Here is a 9,923-nt window from a genome sequence, read left to right as displayed (position 1 = left end):
TTCCTCTTTCCTCTGATAAGGACATCTCAGCAGAGGTGCCTGAGGAAGGCCTGGGCTTAGAGCCGCTGACAGGGATGCCTCAATATGGAGGTACCTTGGCTAGGAATGTAGATATTCATAAGTATATGACTAGCCAGTGGGGACTGATTCCTTGACTGCAGCTCCCTTCAGAGACTGCAGTGCACTGACTGTGTACCAAACCTGATGTGGAGAGGGCAGTTTTCCCTTATGAGGCCTCCAGGTAAAGCCTTTGCAAATGCCTAAGGTCAAGTATGAAAGACAACACATAGGTTGTAGTTCAGGAGCTAGACTCTTCACCATCAACTACCTTTTTGAAGAATTTTGTCAATAGTACTTAAAAGTAATATTCTATGTGAAATTGCAGAAAAGATTGTTGATGAAGTACTAGATTGTAACTGGGATGCAATATCCTCTTGACAGGCTTTGGAAATGGTATAGAATTCTGGAAAACACCCAGAGAATTATGCTTTATTTTTAACAATTACAAATGAGGAAGCTTTCTTTAATTATAGCCGTTTGAATGCAAATAAGTTAAAAGACAGATGCCAATTAATGACAAATTTCAAAATGTTTTCTTATAAGAGATGCATGCATATTCCATGTTTGCTAGTTAAATTATTGCTCATGAAGAGTGTATAGAATATAAAGCATTTCTCTAAAAAAATCATAATGTATATATCTCACTATATCCTGAATTTGCCATAAATCATGGCCACTATTTTGGGGGCATCCATATTTTTTTATATAAAGTGTTCTGTATGTTCTGATTCAATGAAAATTCATAGTTTAGTCCCTTGAATTCAAAAGTTTTGTGCATTTGGATCTTTTTTTTTCTATGATTTATTTATTAGCAAACTACTACATGTCTTAGCACTCAGCATTGCTTAAAATATTCTGAAAACAAACTTCTAATCTTCATTACCATGAAAATCTTTGTTTTAGGGGCGTATTTCTCTGGGGAACTTCTGTTAATTGACCTTTTTAAATTTCAGGCCCAAAAATATCTTCCTTTAAAAATTAAATTGTCTCCAGAAGTAGAACTAGAAGTGACCTTAAAGTTCCTTTAATTCACTTTTCTTTTACAGATGGGTTTAATTTACTTTTGTGAGTTCACATGGCTAATAAATGTAAAGTAAGGATCAGAATTCAGGTCTTCTGATTCCCAGAACAGGTTCTTTCTTGCAAATTTCTATCCTTTAAGTCTCTAAGATTTCATGTGTGTGTGTGGGCATGTGTGTTTGGTTTTGTGCATTTTCAGAAACTCGAATCCATGCCAATATCTTCATTCAGTAATGCTGTTATATCTTTCTGTCTCTTCTCTCTTTTTTCATCCTGAAACATTTTCTCTATCCCATTTTTTCTCCAAGTTATATGGAATATTTTAAAATATAAATTAGATCTTAGCATTCCCAGGCTCAAAACCCATCAATCATTTTCCACTGTACTTAAGATAAAATCTAGAATCTCTAATCTTACTTTCAGGATACCGTTTTTTTCTGACTTTATTTTATATTACTAGTGTTTACTTAATTTTTGTTTCCTCAAACATTGTTTAATAAATATTTTTATTTTTTTAAACATTAGGGTTTTCTTGCATTTATAGATTTGTCATATCGTACATATTTAATAATATTGACCACAATATGGATTTATTAAATTAATACACATTTGTTTTTCTTTTCCATTAGCTCCTTTGACAATAACAAGGAATATATGATGGCATAATACTTACCCTACTTCATTTTATTGTTCCTAACATCTAATGAATACAATAATTTAAGATCATGAATTTGTTGGTTCCCATGTTTTATATTACTGCAAGCAGACTGATGGAGAGATTAATATTCAGCCTCAGTTCAAGTAGTACTGACATTTTATGCAAAATCATGTGTTTTGAATGTACATAAGCCAATCTGTACATCCACTACCCTTAGGTTATTTTTTTAAATGAATATCCATGCCCTCCAATAGTCAGAAGTGCGTAGGGATTATAGATTGTCTATCAATACCAGATGACAATGAAAGCAAGTCTAACTACAACTTATCATAAAAGCAGACTTTGTTTACTAGCAGGTGGGAATAAAATCCATCTTTGTTAACTTGATGACATCATAGGTGGTAACATCTTCTAGAAAGTTTCACTTGAAGCATCCACACCTACCTATTAGTGACAGGACTTAGTTAAATATCTGGCTGGAGTCAAGTGATAAAGAGATCTCTAGAGTCAGTGGTTGGATAGATCCTTTAAGGATACAAGTCTGATTTATAAGTCAGGGTGTAGTCAAAAAATGAGAAAACATAATGGTGTTTTAAACAGGGAGGAGTTTAGTGTAAGAATTTGGTTATTTAAACATGAAAATGGTGGAAGAGCAAAAGCTAAAAAGTGGGAGACTGCAGGAAAAAAAAAAAGGAAGAAAGGTTTCTTCACAGAGATAAGTAACTATAAAAGCAGCTACTAACAGCTACCACCACTGGGTCTGAGGTAACAGAAAATGGAGGAGGTAGTACCAAAGCCATGGTTTGTACTTGCTACTGCAATGCTGAAAGTGCTGCTTGGATGGTGCTGGCACCATAGAGAAGGGCTCATGCAACCAATGAGAGGAGCAGTGCAGGGACATAGGCATTCCCAGAGATGCTACCAGGCAGCAAAGAAAAAGTGATAACAGAACATCTTTCATGCACCCATCATATGACAGATTCCTTCTTCCAAACACAGTACTTCACATTAGCAAAATGTTAACAAAGGAGCTTGGGAAATGTTTGCTGACTTCCAGCTCCACTAATAACAGAAGGCAGATTAAGGGTTGACACTTAAGTGATATATAACTGGAACATCAGAAGTATCATTCCTGAGAAAAAGTGCAAAGAGGTCTTTAGATTTTTACGGAAATGACTCTAATATATTTACAGCCATCACCACAAATTTGACCAGTAATAGCCTAATTTGGTCTTCATTATGCTAATGATACAGATAGCTAAAGTGATAGATGATACATATGTGTGTGTGTGTGTATATATACATATACACACACACATACATATATACACAGACACATGATCTTTTTATTCTGAAACGGAATGATTATGAGGTAAGTGTTATTGCCTCTATAGGTAGATTAAGAAACTAAGATTCAGTGGTTAAAATCTTGTTCAGAAATATGTATCAAAAATGTTTAAAAGTTCATGAATTAAAATAATTAGCTGCCATGGAGAGATTTATGAAATGGGCTCTCTCATTCATGGCTTATAGGAATTTAAATTGCTCCAAATTGTCTGCAAGGCAATTTGGATAAAGCATCTCATCTTAAAAAAAAATATATATATATACATATATGTATATATATATATACACACACACACACACACAGATAGTTTTTAACACAATTATTCTCATTCTAGGAATAAATTGTAAGGAAATGAAATGAACCAATGAATATATAATTTTCACAGTTTTACAATACTTAAAATTGCAAACAGGCTTGATACATAATACATAAAAATGATATAAAAATTATGGTCTTCACACAAGTTTCACTGTATGGTTATAACCTGTAAAAAAGAATTACATTTTAAAAGTTGTACCTTTGCAGTAGTTCAAACCTAGTTACTGTTTATTAATAAAATAACCTAATTACAGAATTATATTTATGTGCAAAAATTGTATTTTAGAAATTATGTATAATAATGAAAAGATTGTGGGGGAAAATAGCAAACTCAAATTATTAACTTCCAAGAATCTCTATAATATCATTATGAGAAGGCTATTTTCTGGAAAATTGCTATGTTATTAATTTTTCAATTTAAGATACAGAAGTCCATGATCCTTATTTCAAGAACCATATTTTATAAAAAGATGGTACAAGTAGAGGAAGATAGGAAAATTAACATATTCATCTGTTTCTTTCTCCTATACCAAATCCCTTTGTAAAAAATAGTAATACATAAAAAATATAATACACACGTATCTATGGCATGCCATCACAGGAAAACAAGAATTGTATCATCAACAGAACAATTCTTTTTAAAGAATGATTAAAAACATCTTTAATCTATAAAAACATTTCCACCTTATTGAAAATATTAACAAAATATCCCATGATATTAACAAAATAATCCTATAGCCTTTCATTATTGAACATTGCTAAAGCAGCATCCATTCTTTTTAAGCACAGAAGAAAATTACTAAATCCAAACATTTTTCCTGCTTCAAAGTATGAACTACATTTCAGAGCAACCAAATAGTTGATGTGGGGAAGTTCTTCTATATAAAAGAAATTCAATTAATAAAATCAAAGAAATTTATAGAATCAGAACCTCACCATTTTGAAGATACTAAGGAAACGAAGGATTTAGGCAGTAATCATCATTGGCTGCTAAAGCCATTAGATAAAAGTTCACAGAGAACTTTAGAATGGATAGGTCAGGCAGACCACATGTGAATTCATTGATTAATCTCACTACGGCTAAAATGAAAGACAACAAGATATCGTATACTTCCTCATATATTGCAAAAGAAAATAATTTTGATTGTCTATGAAGCATTCTTGTCAGAATACTGAACTTGAATTTGATAGTGCTTCTAGATCTAAATACCAGTTTACCAGTCATATAGAGGATAGAGGCACACATTAACCAATACCATAGCATTGTGATCAGCCAAATCTAGAGAGTACAAAATTCCACTAACATAACAGCAAGGAGAAAAAATGAGCGTGCACGAATGTAAGAGCTTAAAAAGATTTAGACTTACCAGCTAAAATGCATATATATAATCATTAGGTGAATTTAAACACTGACTAGATATTTTCTGATAACAAGAGTTAACTTAGAAGCACTCTTATTAAATTCAAGAACAGCATAAGGATTCTGGCCAATTTAACAAGAAATGAAAACTGAGAAAAATGTCAGTAATGGGTAGGGCATGTCCTTCTGTCTAGAATATCCAAGAGAATCTATGTCAAAATTAGAGTAAGAGTCTAGAAAGAAGGCAGGATACAGGATGAATTAAATTATTTTTTTTTCAAAAAAACTTTATTGCTTGCGTGGCATCACAGAGAAAGCTGACAGTTTGAATTAGACAATGTGGCTGGCTGTTGTCTTTTAATTCTATTCTTACTACCCTACTTCTGTTTAGCAGCCCTTGGGTTCTGCTAAACTTCCAAAAGGGAGAACTCAAAGAATTTTTTCCCTCTCTGAGAAAGACATGGACTGGGAGCCATGTGATAAACATGGGATGATAGGGATTTTACAGATTGCCTGTCCTACAGAAATCTCTGAATTCCCCATTGGAAGTGGTTGTGTTTGTTCCCTAATTGTTCTTAGGTAGTGTATATAGAATCTAGTCCCCCAGGAGTTTCTATGGAACTTAATAGTAAAGTATTTTCCGCTCTTGAGGCAAGGAGAATTCAAGTCTATAAATAAAAGGCTGAGAAATTGCAACCTAGACAGGAAGAGTTCTTTTCACCACAGTTTGCCACAGTTTAATATAAGGCCAGCAAACTTTTTTGTAAAGGACCAGATAAAAAATGTGTTAGATTTTGTAGGCTTTACAGCCCTTGATGAAGCTAAATATCCAACTCTGTCATTGTAGAGCAAAAAGTAGCCACAGACAATATATGAATAAGTGTGGCCATGTTCCAGTAAAGTTTACCTATGATTACTGGAATTTAAATTTCATATAATTTCCACATGTTACAAAATAATTTTTTTCTTTTATTATTTTTCCAGCCATTTAAATATGTAAAAATTCTTATCTTGTAGGATATATCAAAACAGGTGGCAGATCATATTTGGCCATTGGTCATTAGTTTGCTGAACCTTGATTTAAGATATTCCAACAGCCAAACTGAAGCAAAGGGAAATGGCAGGACACTTAATGGGGTCTTCCAGACAGAGAAAGAGAGTATATGGAATACATATTTAGAACACTCTTAAAAAAGTAGAACTAACTACTGTGGGACAGCAAGGATGGCTTGAACAAAATAAGAATAAGAATAAGAATAAGAATAAGAATAAGAATAAGAATAAGAATAAGAAAAAGAAGAAGAAGAAGAAGAAGAAAGAAAGAAAGAAAGAAAAAGCAGCAGCAGCAGTGGAAGATAAGGAGATCAAGTTTAGCACAAAAGACTTTCTGGAATGTTAAAAAGCAAACATAATTTTTGAACTAAAAATTACACAGGATAAGTGAAGAAGAGTTGAGATAAGAATAAATGGCCTGGGTCAGCAAGTTGAAGAAATAACAAAAACATGAAAGAAACATAGACACATCCCAAAGTAATTTGGGCAGAGAATAAAAATATATTTGCAGGGCACCCCTGAGGAGCTGGGAGAAAATGTGGAGGTGTTGGACTTCCTCACCTGGACTGATGCTGATGTCGCAAACATTGAGGACTGGCAGTTTGATGTGCCAAGCCCTGTATCATGGGACTTGCCCTTATAGAGCTTGTTACTGCAAAGGAGAGGCTAAACTTGCATACAATTGTGCCTAAGAGTCTCCCCCGAGTGCCTCTTTGTTGCTCAGATGTGGCCCTCTCTCTCTAACTAAGCCACCTCGGTGGGTGAACACATTGCCCTCTCCCCTAAGTGGGAACTAACTCCCAGGGGTGTAAATTGCCCTAGCAACACAGGATATGACTCCTGGGGATGAATCTGGACCTGGCAGCATGGGATTGAGAATATCTTCTTGACCAAAAAGGGAATGCAAAATGAAATAATTGAGTTTCAGTGGCTGAGAGATTTCAAGTGGAGTCAAGAAGTCACTCTGGTGGACATTCTTATGTACTATATAGATAACACCTTTTAGTTTTTAATGTATTGGCATAGCTAGAAGCAAATACCTGAAACTATCAAACTCCAACCCAGTAGCCTTGACTCTTGAAGATGATTGTATAACAGTGTAGCTTACAAGGGGTGACAGTGTGATTGTGAAAAACTTGTGGATCGCACTCCCTTTAGTGTATTTATGGATGAGTAGAAAAATGAGGACAAAAGCTAAATGAAAAATAGGGTGAGATGGGGAGGATTTGGATGTTCTTTTTTTGCTTTTACTTTTTATTCTTATTCTGATTCTTTCTGATGTAAGGAAAATGTTCAAAAATAGATTGGGGTGATGAATGCATAACTATATTATGGTACTATGAATAGTTGATTGTACACCATGGATGATTCTATGGTATATATATTTCAATAAAACTGAATTTAATTAAAATCATACTTAAATTTCTTTATTTTCAACTTCATAATACAAAATGGGATTATAAATAGATTTTAATTTTGGCAAAATTACATGCTGTTTAAAACCACAGAGCATATGTTAGGTTTTAATTTTAAAGGGTAATAAGCTTTTTTGTATAAAAGAGGCTATTCTAGTGAAATCCTATTGGATCCTATTAATAGTCAATGACGTAAATATTATAAATCTTTGAGAGTCACAATTTAAATTATTGTAAATTTGGTTCCTTGTTTTACATCTTTGCAATAAAACAATTACCTATATTACATGTATGATTATATTGAATATTCCCAATATAATTTTGGTTGGACACATTCAAACCTTTTCTCTAGAAATTAGCAAGTTCGGTAATTCATGTATAATACCAGCATTAGGAAAAAAGTAAATGAAAATAAAAGGTTTAACAAACAGTTCCCAGATTCATTTGATGAAAATAAAACTTTATTTTAGTTAACTTATTCACATAATGCAGAACACCTTTGTGGTTATGAATTCAATATGAGACAGAATTCTGTGCATTTTTAGAGACCTCTTAAAATGATGTTTCATAATTCTTTTCCATGTTCCCTGCATATTTTCACTAAAACATTAATCCTAAAAGTCAAACCAGTGGATTCCATATTTTAATGGTTATTACCTTGGTGGTTAATTACAGGCCATCCATGAAGGTTCAAGACATGAAAATATAGAATGATAGCTTAGTTTCAGGAGAAAAAAAATTATAAAGTGTCAATTTACATATAGACCTTTGATTATTGGCCTATGCCAGAAAAATAGATACAAATCTCAATTTTTAAACATATAATACTATCCCATATCTTTGAAGAATAGGGCCCTTGAGTATTTTATATACTCATATCTATAAATCATTAACACAATGCATAACAATAATAGTTACTTCAAATTTTTGATAAATAAGAATTATTTCATATTACATGGTGGAAAAAGTGTATTCAAATTAGAGAAGGAAATACTATTTATTCCTTAGGTACCAGCTATATTATGTGAGTTAGAGCAAATTAATTGCCCTCTTTTGGAATGTGTTTAATCATTTTTATAGAGGGTTGACAAAAATTAACTTCAAGAACAATACTAAAGATACGAAAAAGATTAGAAAATTTTACTAAGTGCAAAAGCTATTCTTTTAATTTATATAGATTATATCATTTAAACAGGATATTTAAGATTGATCAAATAATTATAGCTTGACTTTTATTAAAGCCAAGCCCTCTGCAATACTTTCTAAGTCAAACAAAATGATTTTTCTTATTTTTTACCATCTTTATTTGCTATGAAAATCATTAGTGTATTGAAAATATAGTGAGCTAATCTACAGGTATGTTCTCATATAATTATTTTAAATATTGTTAAATTAACATATAATTACATGTCTTCTATTCACGAGTTACCCTATAAGTACTGTGGATTTTAAAATTAAAACAAGTCCCCTGCCTTCCATGACTCAAATAACTTATTAGGGGGATAAACTGTATACTCAGTTAGGGATGTTTATGTGGTAAATAACAGAAAACAAAATTAAAATGGAGATAAACAACATGAAGAGGGTTACGGGATCCAGTTGGTCAGTAAAGTTATCAAGGCCCAATTTCTTGCCACTTCTATTTTCTGTTATCTATGGTGTCAACTTCATACTAATGCTAGCTCCAGTGTGATTCCTAAATGTCCACTGACCACACAAAAAAGGTCGTGTTGTCTTCATTCACCTAAAATGTGAGAGAGAATACATTGTCCCAGCATCCAAAGCAAGAATCTTAAAATTGACCTTGATTCACTGACTTGGGGTCATATGCCCACCTCTGAAACAATGACATATCAAGAAAAATAACCTGAACTAAAGAGCCAGTCCTTGCTGGGGGCTGACCAGCTGCCTTCAAAATGCATGGGTTATATCTGTTCAGGGAAGGATTTCCAAATAAAAATTTGAGTATTCCTAGAAAGGGGAAAATGAATGATGGAATGCATGAGATTTCACTCTATGTTGAGTACTTTAGGCATTATCTCAATAGTATAGTATAATTTTAAAATTAACTTGTCATTATTTTCCTCATTTCATACCAGGTTTACAGATAGCTGAGCCAGGGTTGAATCAAGGTCTGACTCCAGGGCCAATGCCTTATCTCAAAATCAGTGAATGGTTAATTATAGAGCAACTATGCTACAAAGCAGCTCCTGAATTTATATTAAGTAGTAATCTCTGTAAACTTTAGTAGCTTGTTTAGCATTCATAGAGCGTGAATGAATTTGAGTAAGTATTTTTAGACGAACGTAAGATTTAAGTAAGAGGAGGGAGGCAGCCTAGGCATTATAAGAAGAGAAACGTGAAATAGAGGCAAGGCTTTGTATTCTACAATCTACTACTGAGCATTTGAAATGTGGCTGGAGTAGCTTAGAAACAGAATTTCGTATTTTTTTAACTTTAATTTAAATTTTAATTGCCAAGTTGGCTAGTAACTGTAATATTGGACAGCGCAGCTCTAGACAGTCAAACAAATTTTAAAAAAGTGAAAAGAGGAAAAAGTTAAAGAGCTATAGTTTTTTAAAAGTTTATATTTAGCCAATTATTTAAAATTTCCAATATTATAAAGACTACATAAATATTAACCTTTGTCAAAATGTTAGTTTACATAGCCATATACCTTCTTTCTGCATA

The sequence above is a fragment of the Choloepus didactylus genome, chromosome 1 (assembly GCF_015220235.1).
Source record: "Choloepus didactylus isolate mChoDid1 chromosome 1, mChoDid1.pri, whole genome shotgun sequence".
Lineage (NCBI taxonomy): Eukaryota > Metazoa > Chordata > Mammalia > Pilosa > Megalonychidae > Choloepus > Choloepus didactylus.
This window is presented reverse-complemented; position numbering follows the sequence as displayed.